This window comes from Myxine glutinosa, chromosome 9 (assembly GCF_964187855.1).
Source record: "Myxine glutinosa chromosome 9, kmMyxGlut1.1, whole genome shotgun sequence".
NCBI lineage: Eukaryota > Metazoa > Chordata > Myxini > Myxiniformes > Myxinidae > Myxine > Myxine glutinosa.
In genome coordinates, this window is record NC_136269.1 from 39,189,962 (window position 1) to 39,204,796 (window position 14,835).

Sequence of the window (14,835 nt, forward strand, 5' to 3'; positions counted from 1 at the left end):
GGAGTTAGACAATGGGATAGAAGGGGTGAAACATGGGTTAGCGGGGGTAGAAAACAGAATGGCCGCTCAAGAGAATCAAATGGAAGGGATGAAAAAGGGGTTAGAGGGGTTAGAAAACAGTATGGAAGGCAAATTGAGGGACATGAGGGACCAAGTGGAAAGGGAAGTTTAAAAAATGGGGCAGCAGATAGAGGGGGTCAGAATGGGGGTAGAAACTAAATTGGATGCTCACAGGGAGGAAATGGAGCAGATGAGGGTGGCATCTGGGCAGGAGATGCAAGTGATGGGAGAAGAGATCAAAAGAGGTGTGAGTGAGGAGGTCGGAGGAGTGCGCGAGGAGGTGAGGCACTGTAAGGAGCGCATGGAGAAGGAGGTGAGAAAGGGGACTGTAAAATTGCAAGGTGGTATAGAGGAGTTGACACTGGGAGTAGAACAACTGACAGTGGGACAAAAGGAGTTGGGGGACCAGGTAAAGAAGAACACAGCGGTAATAGAGGGTTTAAAATCGACACAGAAGGAGATGAAAAAGGACGTAGGGGTAATTAAAAAAGAGTGTCAGACGGTACATGAGGACCTGACGAGGAAAATGAAGAAGGTGGTAGAGGTGATGGAGGTTAAAGAGCTGGAGGTGCGGGAGCAAATAGAAAAAAATAAGGTGGAGTTAGAGGAAGAACTTAAGGGGGCGCACGAGGAGATGAAGGAGTTGAAGCAGAAATTAGAAGAAGTGGAAGAAGGGGTGAGCGAAATTAAGAAGCGACGGAGAGAGGATAAGAAAGAGATAAAGGAGGAAGTAAAATAATTGGTCCAAAGTCTGTGTTCGGATCGTGATGATGTGCTCATTAACCGGATGAGGGATTCACAGGTGATGGAGGAGAAGCGAAGAGAAAGAGGACCCGGTGTAAGTGGTGACCAATATGGTCGTGCGTATGATGCGCCAGGTGATTTAATAAGCTTGGGGGTCGAGATAGACCCGGATGTTCGTGAGAGGCCAAGAGTGAGGTGTATGGCTGGTCCGGAGGGTATGGAACGAGGGTGCGAGCGAGAGGGTCCGGTGATGGGAGAGGTGCGAGGTGTGAGTGAGCAAGGTTGTGGTGGTATGGAATGGGTAGCGGGTTGCGGAAGTGTGACCCATGCATCGACACCAACAGGGGTAGTTTTTAGAAGGACAGGGGAGGCACGAGAGCCCCTTGGGGGTAATGTACTGTGGGGGCCCGGCCGGTTCGGCCCCGCGCTGACCCCGCAAGGGGTGACGCACGGGGTCCGGCAGGCGGGCAACGACTCACATACGAGGTGGTCCCACAAGGTCCCACTCGCGCCGTATGACGGTGGGTAAGGGTGGCATCCCTGCCACCCTTCCCATGATGGGGCAAATGCGCTATAGATTATGGGGTTTATGGCAGTGAAAACTAGCCCGGGTGGGTTAGGATATTGTGTGTAGGGATCTCGCGAAGATGACATTAGGTAACGTTAAGGTTTAGATAGTGACTGATACCTGTAGTGGGGACGTAGTAGCTTAGTGTTTGATAATGACGTGGGAGCGCTGAGTGTAAGGGAAGACGGAGGAGCGCGAGTTTTAGAAGGGAGTAGACAGAGTAGATGATGCAGTGTGAATGGAAGTGCTGGTGAGCAGCTTCAAATGAGGCATCGGTGAGGCAATGCTCCGAGGTGTGTGTGAGTGTACAAGTGATGAATGAGAGAGCATTGCGGATGAGTGTCATGGTGAGTAGTGAGTGTTGTGGATCAGCGCGAATGCGCTTGGGGGAGAGGAGGGTGCAGGAGGCACCAAGTATGAGAGCACAGGTGTGCAAGTACAGGTGTGTGGAATATATGGAGCAGAGAATGAGTGGTGTGGAGAGAGTTGGAGTAAGTGGTACGGAGTGGTGTGCATGGTGCGAAGGTGTGGATGGGGGAAGAGTGGACCCCTTTTCACGAGTACCCGGGGAGGGTAGTTTAAAGAATAGTTAGAAGGTATAGGTAAATTGTGGTTGGATATTGGCATTTGTGGTGCGGATGCAGAATGGTATTGTGGATGGGTGCATTGGTGTGGTGAAATTGGCTGGTCGTGTGGCCTGTTAGTATGAGTGTGAATGGTTGGGCACTCCGCCACTGTTAGATGTCGGCCAGGTGAGGCCGCAGGTGGGCTCTGGGAGCCGTTAGTGTCAGTGGGTGCCTGAGGATCCCGGGTGTGGATCGGGCAGCCCGTGCCAGAGAGGGCACTGAGGGGGTGAGAGTGCGAGAGGGCCTTCCCCAGTTAGTTAGGTTAGGGTGAGGAGCAGGTGAGCTCGGTAGGCAACAACAGTGGTGGAGGTGTGCAGGTGGGCGGACCAGTTGGGAGCGTCACACGACCCAGCCACCGAAATTGTGCGGGGGCACCAAGTGATGAATCGGGGGAGTGAGACCCCAACTTGAGAAGCACCACAGTTTGGTCAATGGGAATTGGTTTTTAGAACCCATAGTGTAAGTTGGCCAATGGATTGGCAGGGAAAGACCCCGGGTAATGTAAAGTTGTTAAAGTCATTTAGGAAATAGTTAGGATTGATGAACCTGTCGCACCATACGCAGCCACTTACCTGAGGTGATGATGATGACTCCACACCTGTGTTCCTTTGTTCTGTGTTGCAGGAAAGGAGAATTGCTGTGTGGATTTGTGAGACGCATCACGACGTGGATGAGACATTGGGGTGATTCCATCTCTCCCTCCTTAGGAGGGACTGATGATTAATTGGTGATGGCAAATTTTGATATTGAGTTGGAGATGGCAAATTTTGATGAGAGTTGGAAATGGCAAATTTGATTGGTTAGGAGGGAGAGAAGACGAATTTGGTTGATGGGAGGAACGGGGAAGACAGTAGGGACGTTTGTTGATGTGTAAAGTAGATGTTTATGGGTAGTGTTGTGTTTTGTGGATACAGTAAGGGGTAAGGGAGGGGCAATGTAGGTTACCTGGTGGGGGGGGGGGGGGGCGTACGGTAGGAACGTACCTGTCTCACCTGGTTCCCATGTGCCCCCAGTGTGCATTACCTTGAATTGCGTGCACTTTTGCGCCCTTACCACCTTACTCACTTGTCTTCTTTTGTCTCCCACCTCCGAGGATCTGGCTTTGGGGCAGAGAGAGAGGAGAGAGAGGTGCTGGCTCCGCAGTTGTGGGCCTGTACTTCCGCTGCTTGCTGCCTGGATCGATACACCATATGGACCGCAATTTTTGTGGCCGCCCACAATGGACCGCAGTTCTTTTGCGGTCAAGCACCACCCGTGGATGGACCTCTGGGTCAACGTGGCACCTATGCCATACAGGTGAACCACTTTTAGTTGGCCCCCCTGACGGCCACAATTTAGAAATGGACGCGGTTGGCGCCTTTCTTTATTTCTAAAGAAGCCAGAAGGCCAAGTGCACTCCATGAAGGCAAGACCAGCGGCAGAACATCGGCCGGCTGCGACACCACCGGTGACCATGGACACTTGATTGTGCATTTATTATTGAACACTTTATTGGTGCACCGGATGGTGCTGACTGTGCATAATGGGGTGGTGCTTTTGGTGCTTGGACGGGGTGCTCTGCACATTATTAAAGGCCGTAGGGCCACAGGGCACTCGTGGGTTGGTGTATCGATGCTGGCATGCGTGCTCTCTCTATGCATAACATCTGCATGTGTTCCTCAAAGAACAGGTCCTGGATCGTAGTGTAAATATCAGTCTTGTATAAATGATGCTCCCTACCGGCTGTATGTTTAGTTTGAGGATGCTTTCCGCGATTCGGTTATCCTGTGGGTGTGTTTCTGTTAGGAGAAGGGTGCAACGTCATAGGGGGACATATTTACTCATTTGTGAACATCTGTAAAACTGTCGCACTCAGGGTTGAGTTAATAGTAGAGGGAACTACATCTGAGTGCCACACTAACGTAGGTAAAAATTTATCGGGTCGGGCCGCCCCGAGGTAGAGAAGGGTGCAATGTTGCGGATATGGGATTTGCATCCATCCATATCCGCTTGTAAATATTCCCCTATTTCCTCAATACTTCCCAACTATCCCCAATCCCCCATTCCCTAGTCCCATTTTCTGTAAACAACACTCTGTAGACCCGACCTCCCCCTATTTCCCCCATTAAATGTCGTGCCCAGGTTCACCGCATCTCATGTAAGACAACTATAGGACATCTTGCTAGTTATTCTTAGTCTATGTCAGTTAAGGACTCGTTTCCATTAATTCTGACCCTTCGTTGCACCAGAATGTGATTGTATGGCACCGTTAGGAAGTTTAGGACCTCCCAATACCTCCCCGCAGCTCTTCCTCACGGTTCAGCAACAACAACAACAACAACAACGGCGGCGGCGTGCACAGGGAGTGCACGTCCTCACTCCGGCTTGGTTGGTAGGGGGTGTTGGGAGGGCATGAGGCCTTCCCAGCGAGCCGCCATCGAACATGTGCTCGACGGGGTTACCAAATAGGGGCTCCCTGTCAGCTCCTCGTCAAGGGCGGAGCCCGGTAACCCCCGCACCCAATGGAAGCGGCGGACCGGTCCCATCTGGGGCGGAGCCAACCAGCCGAGGGCGTGTCACTCCCCGCTGAGCATGCGCAGGAAGAGGGAGGTGACGTCAGATGCGCGCTGAGCTTGAAGCAAGAGAGACGTCCCTTCCGAGCGCAGTGAGACCTCCCTGCATCTCTTGGACCGTGCTTGATCCTGTCCCCGAGCCAAGGTGCACCTTGTGCTATCGAACTACCTGTCCTTCCCTGCCATCAATCCCTGTGTAAGTCAGCCTTGTCCCGTTTGTCTGTGGCCTGTCTGGGATAAAATAAGATTGTATTTAAGTGCCTATCTCTTCTGTGTCTTTACCTCACTACCTTGTAATCTACCCCTTTTCTCCCCCACTGTAATTATATCCTCCTCCGGAAGTCTTGAGAACTGTACCCCTTGCGTCGTTTCATCTATCCCAGTCGTTGTGTCCTTTCCAATCATTGATTTAGCGTAGCGCGATTTGGCCAACGTTCGGGTGGAATCGGGTGAGTTGGGGAAGAATCGGGGGAACTGTTAGGTCGCGGCAATACCACCGCTCGGTAAATAACATCTAATCCGCGATCCGTAACAATATATATATATACATATATATATATATATATATATATATATATATATATATATATATATATATATATATTGTTGCGAATATGGAATTTGGCCTCCATATCCGCTTGTAAATATTCCCCTATTTTCTCCAATACTCCCCAACTTTCCCCAATCCCCCATTCCCTAGTCCCATTGCATGTAAATAACAATCAGTAGAGCCGACCTTCCCCTTATTCCCCCATTAAATGTCGTGCCCAGGTCCACCGCACCACACGTAGACAACTTTCGGACATCTTCCTAGTTATTCTTAATCTATGTCAGTTAAGGCCTCGTTTCCATTAATTATGACTCTTCGTTGCACCAGAATGTGATTATATGGCACCAGTAGTGAGTTTAGGACCTTCCCATACCTCCTCCCATCTTCTTCCCCAAACAACAACAACAACAACAACTACAGCTACAACAACAACAACAACAACTACAGCTACAACAACAACAACAACAACTACAGCAACAACAACAACAACTACAACAACGGCGCGCGCGGGGAGTGTGCGTCCTCCCTCCGGCTCGGTTAGCCGCCATTATCCATGCGCCCCACGGGGTTACCACGAAGGGGCTAGCTGTCAGCTCCTCGTCAAGGGCGGAGCCAGTAACCCCCCCGCACGCACCCAATAAGAAGGGCGGACCGATTCCATCTGGGCGGAGCTAACGAGCCGAGGGCGTGTCACTCCCCGCCGGATATACGCAGCCGCTTGCCGGACGTGACGTCAGATGCGCCCCCAGCTTGAGACGACAAGACGCCACCTCGAGCGCTGAGAGACCTCCTGCATCTGTTGGGCCGCGCCATCCTGTCCCTGAGCACAAGGTGCACCTTGTGCTGGCCATCAAATACCCGCTTTCCTTGTCATCAATCCCCGTGTGAGTCAGTTTTTGTCCTGTTTCTCTGTGGTCTGTCGGGAATAATATAAGGTTGTGTCTAAGTGCCCACCTTCCTATGTTTCCCTCTTGTCCCTGTAATCTAACCTTCCGCCTTAATATAACCTCCTCCGGAGGTCTTGAGAACTGAACCCCTGGTGTCGTATTGTGTCATTATAACCCAGCCGGGTGTCTTCTCTTTCCTATTGAGCCAGCATAGCGCGGCTTCGTCGACGTTCGAGTACAATCGGGTAACTTGTACGGATACGGCGGCCATCCCGCTCGGCCCACCATACCATCAAAGTCGTATCTGTAACAATTGGTGTCGGGAGTGAGATTCGAGGCCCGACCAAATTTTGGAAAAAAAAAAAAAACGAATAGAGGAAAAAAAAAAATTTGGTCAAAATTTGGAGCGGCCGAAATTTGTTTTGTTTTACGAAACTCGAATTTTGCAAGTCGCGCTATGGCGGATCAAGACGGCTGGGGTCCGGTAAAGGAGAGTGAGGTAGGGTCGATCCAGGACCAAAATGAGGGACAGGAGGAGAGTGAAGCAGTGAGGGCGGCAGGGTCGCAAAATAGCGTTGTCACGCACGAGGTGGCCACGGCGTCCACGCCCGCGACCGTGGCAGCGCCCCTGGTGGATCCGAACCTTTTTATGTTGCAAATGAGGGCCCTTATGGAACAAATGGGTGAGCAATTGGGAGACCAAATTAGAGGTTTGAAAAGCAGTATGGGACAAATGGGGAACCGGATGGATGCTCAGGGTGAGCGATTAGAGGGCCAAATGGGGGTAATGAGGGACGAAGCGAGGGGTACCGTTGAGGGGTTAGACAATAATTTTAAGGGGTTAGACAATAATTTTAAGGAGTTAGACAAGAAATTTGAGGGGTTAGACAACGGGATAAAAGAAGTAAAGAATGGGTTAACGGGGGTAGAAAACAGAATGGCCGCTCAAGAGAATCAAATAGAGGGAGTGAAAAATGGGTTAGAGGGGTTAGAAAACAGTATGGAAGGCAAATTGAGGGACATGAGGGACCAAGCGGAAAGGGAAGTTAAACAAATGGAGCAGCAGATAGAGGGGGTCAGAATGGGGGTAGAAACCAAACTGGATGCTCACAGGGAGGAAATGGAGCAGATGAGGGTGGCATCTGGGCAGGAGATGCAAGTGATGGGAGAGGAGATCAGAAGAGGAGTGAGTGAGGAGGTCGGAGGAGTGCGCGAGGAGGTGAGGCACTGTGAGGAGCACATGGAAAAGGAGGTGAGAAAGGGGACTGTAAAGTTACAAGGGGGCATAGAGGACCTGACGCAGGAGGTGGAGCAGCTGACGGTGGGACAGACGGAGTTAGTGGAGCAGGTTCAAAGGAACACTGCGGTATTAGGAGGGTTGAAAGCGACACAGAAGGAACTAAAGGATGACTTGATAGCGACAAAGAGGGAATGTCAGATGGTACGTGAGGGACTGACAACGAGGTTGGACGAGGTGATAGAGGTAATGGAGACGAAGGACCGGCAGGTGAGGACGCACCTGGAAACGGTCAAGGTAGCCTTAGAGGATGAGCTTGAGGAGACGTACCGGGGAATAAAAGAGGTGAAGCACAAATTAGAAGAAGTGGAAGAAGGGATGAGCGAAATTAAGAAGCGACGGAGAGGGGATAAGAAAGAGATAAAAGAGGAGATAAAAGAATTGGTCCAAAGTCTGTGTTTGGATCGTGATGACGTGCTCATTAACCGGATGAGGGATTCGCAGGTGATGGAGGAGAAGCGAAGAGGAAGAGGACCCGGTGTAAGTGGTGACCAATATGGTCGTGCGTATGATGCGCCAGGGGATTTAATAAGCTTGGGGGTCGAGATAGACCCGGGTGTTCGTGAGAGGCCGTTGGTGAAGTGTGCGACTGGTCTGGTGTGCGAAAGAGGAGGTGTGCAAGAAAGTCCGACTCTGGGGTGTGTGAGGAAAAAGTGCGTGCCAAGGAGTGAGTGTGCTGGCGAGAGTGAGTCGGTCGTAGCGCGTGTGCGAGGGAGCACATGGAAGCGCGGTGTGGTGAGTGTTACAGAGGGTGTAACGCAAGAGTGTGCGCGAGGAAGGTGTGTGACGGACAGGTGCATGGGGAAAGAGTGCGCTGTCAAAGGCAAGGAAGAATGCACACCTGTGGCGAGTGTTACAGAGGGTGTAACGCAAGAGTGTGCGCGAGGAAGGTGTGTGACGGACAGGTGCATGGGGAAAGAGTGCGCTGTCAGAAGTAAGGAAGAGTGTCCACCTGTGGTGAGTGTTACAGAGGGTGTAACGGGAGAGTGTGCGCGAGGAAGGTGTGTGACGGACAGGTGCATGAGGAAAGAGTGCGCTGTCAGAAGTAAGGAAGAGTGTCCACCTGTGGTGAGTGTTACAGAGGGTGTAACGGGAGAGTGTGCGCGAGAAAGGTGTGTGACGGACAGGTGCATGGGGAAAGACTGCGCTGTCAAGAGTAAGGGTGAGTGCGCTGTCAAGAATGGAGGTGAAAGTAGTGAGAGTGACAAGGAGCGTGAGTTAGTTGTGACAGGTGAGCGAGGATGTACACCTGGGATGGAAGGATGTACACCTGGAATGGTAGAGCGTGAGTGGGAATGCACGCTGGAGTTGGTGGTGAGGCACGTGGTTGGGTGTGCGAATGAGGGCACACCTGTGATTGTCACAGAGGAGGTGACCGAGGAGGGGGCGCGAAGCGGTGTATTGGTGAGGTGTGCGAGCAACGAATGTGTGCCAAAGTGTTCGGTGGTCAGGTGTGTGACCAAGGCTGTGAGTGGAATGAGGGTACCTGGGTGTGTAAGGAAAGGTACGAGGAGCATGGGCACGGCTGGATGTGTGAGCAAGGAACGGGCTGCGGGATGTAAGCATCCAGGTGAAGCATCGACGTTAAACGGGTTAGAGGTTAGAGCGACTTTTAGCCGAAGCAGGCCCTCGGTGCGTGCCGGGCCTCGCTTTGAACGGCCGCGTCCGTGCTCCAATAAGCGGAGCAGACAGCCCGATAGAAAGAGTCGTCATGGCGACCACTTTTTGTTGAGGCAGTCCGGCAGGTCGAGATCGGGACATTGGATGGCTCCACGCCGAGATGGTGCGTGGGATCTCGGCCCGGGTAAACCTCCTTCCCTGCACCGAATGCCGGACGCACCCAGCCGCGAGCACAAAATAACCAGCATCCATTGCTTGGCTTTACGAAGCCGGGCTTTGGACAGGAATTGGCGCACCGAGAGGCAGTAGTGAGTAGACTGGGTGATGAGGTTAGTGTTTTGGACCCAAAATTAGAGAAAAACAAAATTTGATGATTGGCAAGGGATTGGCAGTAGTGATTGGCAGCTGATGGGCAGTGATTGGCAAATTTTTAATTTGTTGAAATTTGATGTGCAAAATTGGTAGTGAGAGACCCCCGATGTGGTGGGATGGCAAATCCACCATCCTTCCCATGTGTGGGGCAAAGGAGCAATAGCTTATGGGGTGTATGGCAGTGAAAACTAGCCCGGGTGGGTTAGGATATTGTGTGTAGGGATCTAGAGAAGATGACCTTAGGTAACGTTAAGGTTAGTTAGTGACTGATACCTGTAGTGGGGACGCAGGTAGATTAGTATGGATGATAATGACGAGGGAGCGCAATAGTTTAAAGGGACGACTGGGAAGCGCAAGTTTCAGAAGGGAGTAGTTAGCTGAGATGATGCCGTGTTTGAGAGAATTGAACAGGTGTGATTGCACAGGTGTGCAACTGGACAGGTGTGTGGAGCAGTGTGTGAGTAGTGAGTGTGTGGATCAGCGCGAATGCGCTTGGGGAGAGAAGGGTGCAGGTGGCACCAGGTGTGAGAGCACAGGTGTGCAAGTACAGGTGTGTGGAGAGAGTTGGAGTAAGTGGTACGGAGTGGTGTGCATGGTGCGAAGGTGTGGATGGGGGAAGAGTGGACCCCTTTCACGAATACCCGGGGCGGGTAGTGTAAGTGTTAGGTAGAGGGTATAGGTAAGTTGTGGTTGGATATTGGCATTTGTGGTGCGGTTGCAGAATGGTGTTGTGAATGGGTGCATTAGTGTTGTGGAAATGGCGGGGCGTGTAGCCTGTTAGTGTGTGTAGTTGGTTGGGCACTCCACCACTGTGAGGATGTCGGCCAGGTGAGGCCGCAGGTGGGCTCTGGGAGCCGGTAGTTGTGAGTGGGTGCCTGAGGATCCCGGGTGTGGATCGGGCAGCCCAGTGCCAGAGAGGGCACGGAGTGGGGAGAGAGCCAGAGGGCCTTCCCCAGGTAGTTAGGTTAGGGTGAGGAGCAGGTAAGCTCGGAGGCAACTGCAGTGGTGGAGGTGTGCAGGTGGGTAGACCCACTGGGAGAGGTACACGCCACAGCCCAGAAATTGTGCGAGGGCACCGGGAGATGAATCGGGGGAGTGAGACCCCAAATTGAAGAGCACCACAGTTTGGCCAATGGGAATTGGTTTTTAGAACCCATAGTGTAAGAGGGCCAATGGTTTGGCCGGAGAAAGGCCCCGGGTAGTGTAAAGTTGTTAAAGTCATTTAGGAGATAGTTAGGATTGATGAACCTGTCGCACCATACGCAGCCACTTACCTGTGGTGATGATGATGACTCCACACCTGTGTTTTCTTTGTTTTGTTGCAGGAGATGAATCGCTGTGTGGATTTGTGAGACGCATCACGACGTGGATGAGACATTGGGGTGATTCCATCTCTCCCTCCCTAGGAGGGACTGATGATGAATTGGTGATGGCAAATTTTGATGTTGAGTTGGAGATGGCAAATTTTGATGAGAGTTGAAAATGGCAAATTTGATTGGTTAGGAGGGAGAGAAGACGAATTTGGTATATGGGAGGAACGGGGAAGACAGTAGGGATGTTTGTTGATTTGTAAAGTAGATGTTTATGGGTAGTGTTGTGTTTTGTGGATACAGTAAGGGGTAAGGGAGGGGCCATGTAGGTTACCTGGTGGGGGGGGGGGCGTACGATAGGAACGTACCTGTCTCACCTGGTTCCCATGTGCCCCCAGTGTGCATTACCTTATATTGCGTGCACTTTTGCGCCCTTACCACCTTACTCACTTGTTTCTTCTTTTGTCTCCCACCTCCGAGGATCTGGCTTTGGGGTAGAGAGAGAGGAGAGAGAGGTGCTGGCTACGCAGTTGTGGGCCTGCACTTTCGCTGTTGGCTGCCTGGATCGATACACCATATGGACCGCAATGTTTGTGGCCACCCACAATGGACCGCAGCTCTTTTGCGGCCAAGCACCACCCGTGGAAGGACCTATGGGTCAACGTGGCACCTATGCCATAAAGGTGAACCACTGTTAATTAACACCACTGAAGGCCACACGAAGAGCAAGAGACACCTGCAGGGTTAGGGGTTGTCGCATTTATTTTTAATCATTGAACAATGGTGACTGCACCGATTGGTGGTGGGGTGGTGCTGTTGATGCTCGGGAAGGGTGCTCTGCACGTTATTAAAGGCCGTCGGCCACAGAGCACTCGTGGGTTGGTGTATCGATGTTGGCAAGCGCGCTCTCTCTATGCATAACATCTGCATGTGTTCCTCCAAAGACAGGTCCTGGATCGTAGTGTAGATATCAGCGTAATCTTGTAAATAATGCTCCCTACCGGCTGTATGTGTAGTTTGCGAATTCTTTCCGGATTCGGTTATCCTGTGGGTGTGTTTCTGTGAGGAGAAGGGTGCAACGTCGCAGGGGGACATATTTACTCATTTGTGAATATCTGTAAAACTGTCGCACTCAGGGTAGAGTTAATAGTAGAGGGAACTACATTGCGTGCCACACTAAAGTAGGTAAAAATTTATCGGGTCGGGACGCCCCGAGGGTAGAGAAGGGTGCAATGTTGCGAATATGGAATTTGGCCTCCATATCCGCTTGTAAATATTCCCCTATTTTCTCCAATACTCCCCAACTTTCCCCAATCCCCCATTCCCTAGTCCCATTGCATGTAAATAACAATCAGTAGAGCCGACCTTCCCCTTATTCCCCCATTAAATGTCGTGCCCAGGTCCACCGCACCACACGTAGACAACTTTCGGACATCTTCCTAGTTATTCTTAATCTATGTCAGTTAAGGCCTCGTTTCCATTAATTATGACTCTTCGTTGCACCAGAATGTGATTATATGGCACCAGTAGTGAGTTTAGGACCTTCCCATACCTCCTCCCATCTTCTTCCCCAAACAACAACAACAACAACAACTACAGCTACAACAACAACAACAACAACTACAGCTACAACAACAACAACAACAACTACAGCAACAACAACAACAACTACAACAACGGCGCGCGCGGGGAGTGTGCGTCCTCCCTCCGGCTCGGTTAGCCGCCATTATCCATGCGCCCCACGGGGTTACCACGAAGGGGCTAGCTGTCAGCTCCTCGTCAAGGGCGGAGCCAGTAACCCCCCCGCACGCACCCAATAAGAAGGGCGGACCGATTCCATCTGGGCGGAGCTAACGAGCCGAGGGCGTGTCACTCCCCGCCGGATATACGCAGCCGCTTGCCGGACGTGACGTCAGATGCGCCCCCAGCTTGAGACGACAAGACGCCACCTCGAGCGCTGAGAGACCTCCTGCATCTGTTGGGCCGCGCCATCCTGTCCCTGAGCACAAGGTGCACCTTGTGCTGGCCATCAAATACCCGCTTTCCTTGTCATCAATCCCCGTGTGAGTCAGTTTTTGTCCTGTTTCTCTGTGGTCTGTCGGGAATAATATAAGGTTGTGTCTAAGTGCCCACCTTCCTATGTTTCCCTCTTGTCCCTGTAATCTAACCTTCCGCCTTAATATAACCTCCTCCGGAGGTCTTGAGAACTGAACCCCTGGTGTCGTATTGTGTCATTATAACCCAGCCGGGTGTCTTCTCTTTCCTATTGAGCCAGCATAGCGCGGCTTCGTCGACGTTCGAGTACAATCGGGTAACTTGTACGGATACGGCGGCCATCCCGCTCGGCCCACCATACCATCAAAGTCGTATCTGTAACAATATATATATATATATATATATATATATATATATATATACGTATATATATTGTTGCGGATATGGGATTTGGCCTCCATCCATATCCGCTTGTAAATATTCCCCTATTTCCCCAATACTCCCCAACTATCCCCAATCCCCCATTCCCTAGTCCCATTGTCTGTAAACAACACTCTGTAGAACCGACCTTCCCATTTTTCCCCCATTAAATGTCGTACCCAGGTTCAGCACATCTCACGTAGACAACTATAGGACATCTTGCTAGTTATTCTTAGTCTATGTCAGTTAAGGACTCGTTTCCATTAATTCTGACTCTTCGTTGCACCAGAATGTGATTGTATGGCACCAGTAGTGAGTTTAGGACCTCCCCATACCTCCTCCCATCTTCCTCATGAAACAACAACAACAACAACAACAACTACAACAACAGCGCGCGGGGAGTGTGCGTCCTCACTCCGGCTTGGTTAGCCGCCATTGCCCATGCGCTCCGATGGGGTTACCACGAAGGGGCTCACTGTCAGCCCCTCGTCAAGGGCGGAGCCCGGTAACCCCCCCGCACCCAATAAGAAGCGGCGGGCCGATTCCATCTGGGGCGGAGCTAACGAGCCGAGGGCGTGTCACTCCCCGCTGGATATACGCAGCGACTTACCGGAGGTGACGTCAGAGATGCGCCCCCAGCTTGAAAAGAGAAGTCGCCACCTCCGAGCGCTGAGAGACCTCCCGCATCTCTGGACTGGACCGGGTTGATTCTGCCCCTGAGCCAAGGTGCACCTTGAGCCTCGACTACCTGCCCTTCCTTGCCATCAATCCCTGTGTGAGTCAGTTTTGTCCTGTTTATCTGTGGTCTGTCGGGGCTACTATAAGGCCGTGACTAAGTGCCCACCTTCCTATGCTGTCCCTCTTGTCCTTGTAATCTAAACGTTCCGCATATCCCATATTATAACCTCCTCCGGAGGTCTTGAGAACTGTACCCCTGGTGTCGTGTCATTTAACCCAGCTGTTGTGTCCTTTCCTTAATTGATTTAGCATAGCGCGACTCGGCCAACGTTCGAGTATAATCGGGTAAACTGTGCAGACGCGGTCATACCAAACCGCTCGGTAAACTAACATCCAAAACCGCGTCTGTAACATTTGGTGTCAGGAGTGGGATTCGATCCGGAGCGCGTTTCACGCGCTCGAAATTATAACGGCGAAATTTGATTTTGTTTTACGAAAATAAAAACCCGAATTTTGAAAGTCGCGCTATGGCAGACCAAGACGGCTGGGTTCCAGTAGAAGAGAGTGAGGCAGGGTCGATCCAGGACCAAATTGAGGGACAAGAGGAGAGCGAAGCAGTGAGGGTAGCAGATTCGCAAAATAGCGTCGTCGCGCACGAGGTATCAGACGCGCGAAATAGCGCCTCGCACATGGCCACGGCGCCCACGCCCGCGACCGTAGTAGCGCCGCTGGTAAATTTGGACCTTTTTTTCATACAAATGAAGGCCCTTATGGCCCAGAATAGCGAGAAAATGAGGGAGGAAATGAGGGCTCAGAGTGAGCGATTGGAGGGCCAATTGGGGGTAATGGGAAACCAAATGGGGGTAATGAGGGACGAAGCGAGGGGTACCGGTGAGGGGTTAGACAACGGGATAAAAGAGGTGAGAAATGGGTTAATGGGGGTAGAAAACAGAATGGCCGCTCAAGAGAATCAAATGGAAGGGATGCAAAAGGGGTTAGAGGGGTTAGAAAACAGGATGGAAGGCAAATTGAGGGACATGAGGGACCAAGCGGAAAGGGAAGTTAAACAAATGGGGCAGCAGATAGAGGGGGTCAGAATGGGGGTAGAAACTAAACTGGATGCTCACAGGGAGGAAATGGAGCAGATGAGGGTGGC

General features: G+C 51.5%; 1 protein-coding gene across 1 annotated transcript in view; it reads right to left on the minus strand.

Moving 5' to 3' along the window:
* Nucleotides 1-14,835, minus strand: part of LOC137435775 (calpain-9-like) — a 129,463-nt gene that overhangs the window by 18,124 nt on the left and 96,504 nt on the right. The window lies entirely within an intron of this gene.